Source organism: Solanum tuberosum, unplaced genomic scaffold, assembly GCF_000226075.1.
Source record: "Solanum tuberosum cultivar DM 1-3 516 R44 unplaced genomic scaffold, SolTub_3.0 scf00272, whole genome shotgun sequence".
In the NCBI taxonomy this organism is placed as follows: domain Eukaryota; kingdom Viridiplantae; phylum Streptophyta; class Magnoliopsida; order Solanales; family Solanaceae; genus Solanum; species Solanum tuberosum.
Window position 1 is genome coordinate 500468 of NW_006239194.1, and position 1946 is coordinate 502413.

The window sequence follows — 1946 nt, forward strand, 5'->3', positions numbered from 1 at the left end:
CTTTATACAAACACAAACGCACTTTATACACTTGCGTTTGTATAAAAAACGAGAGAGGCCAGGGAGAGAATGAGAGTGGCGAGCGAGATTCACTAGGAGAGAGGTGAAATAGCAAGAATTTGCTATGAGGTACAATTAAATCAAACTATATTTATAGCATTTAATTTGAATTAATAGTTTGTTATTATATACAATTTTCCCTTATTTAAAACCCTATGCCATTTGCCCCATGTATTAGAAATAAGTTAGTAGGGTTTATTAGTTTTAATACATAATTATTTTTGAAAAGAAAAGAAAAACTAGGTCGAGATGCTTTACCTGTTGCGCCATTGGCACGAGATCTACCACCAGGTAATATAGCCCCTTTAAGCTTCAACCTTTAATATGTATTATACCTATACTTTCAATAACTGTTGCCGTATATAATAAATGGATAAAGGAAGAGGAAGAAAAAAATCAATTTGTTGAGGACTAGTGTTATTGGACAATAATGGGCATAATGACGGTGTAATTATGAGCATATGATTAGGAATTTAGTGATATAATATAGCATCTATGAATTAAAGTTAAGGGGAACAAGTTTGAGGAAACAAAATATTATTAAGACTTTACAGAAATTCTCTTCTCTGTTGATATATTTTTATACCCATTTCTTTTATGCTTAATTGTTGTTTCCTTAAGGATGGCTTAGCCTCTAAAATAAAGAGAATTTAGTGTCTGATTCTGCTTGATCCAAGTTAATATGGAGTAGCTGAGTTATATGTTATTACTCTTAAAGTATAATACGCAAATTCATAGAAAGAGATTTTTATAAATTTTAAGTTACAATGTCAGTTCATTAAAGGCTTGGTTAATTAGTGTGTAGCAAAAACTTAAAACTTATTTAGACTCTACGTATATATGGGTCAACTGATTTTAATAAATTCCCAGGTTTGCCTTTATGGGTTTAGATTTATAGATTGGGTACGAGTTTTTAGGTCTAGACTAGATCTGTAGTGCTATAGATGTTATTAGTTTTGAAACCTTATTATGATCCTTTATTTAAATAGATTGCTTTTAGTTGGAAGTTCAACGAAAGGAGAAGACTCAAGTCTCGGAGTGAATTCTTTATTGATTGAGGCAAGTGGATTTCTAAACCCTTGTTAACTGTATGAAATTCATGTATTTCCCTGTGATATGTGTTTGGGGGTAATGAGACTTGGATGGGTTGACTTGTACATATTGATTATTTTCTAATGATGAAAAAGGGGTAATAAAAGGCAATGTATTTAATTGTTGATGTGTGATGTTTGAGACTGGGTTGAAAGGCTTGTTGAATCATTGTTGATGGTGTATCACTGTTGCATTGTTGTGAATTGTGTATTGTTATGAAAATGGTCATCTCATCATTATTTGTGTGAACATGTCATTTGCATTGATTCTGAGATATGGTTGTGATAAGTGTTATGTGATAAGAGGATGTACCATTTCGAGGGATGTATCGCGCGCCGCGATGGATACTATATTTCGAGGGACGTATCGCGCGCCGCGATGGATACTATATATCGAGGGACGTATCGCGCGCCGCAATGGATGCATGGACAAATATGTCCCCCATGGGTCCTGGACTGAGAGACAGCGGGTGTGTATCACTAGGTCAGACATGCATCACTATACTTGACATTGCATATATTTATCATCATTGAACTTGATATTGTGTTTTGCTGATCTTGTGAGTGCCTTTCTGTGGAACTTTGATTGGTGAATATTGAGCTTGTTGTTGAGGATATGTAATTGTTAGAGTGTTGCTATTAAGATATGTGCTATGTGAATTGTGAACTGTTAGGTTGGGCTGGTTTTAAGCAGGTTGTAGTCGTGGAGATTGTATTTGATGAATATTAAGCTTGTTGTTGAGGATATGTAACTGTTAGAATGTTGTTGTTGAGATATGTGCTTGTAAATTGTGA

At 34.2% G+C, this 1946-nt stretch overlaps 1 long non-coding RNA gene across 1 annotated transcript in view; it reads left to right on the forward strand.

Annotated features, from left to right (window-relative positions):
* LOC107062803 (uncharacterized) overlaps positions 1-1946 on the forward strand; it is a 4921-nt gene that overhangs the window by 2723 nt on the left and 252 nt on the right. The gene's annotated exons all lie outside the window — the stretch shown is intronic.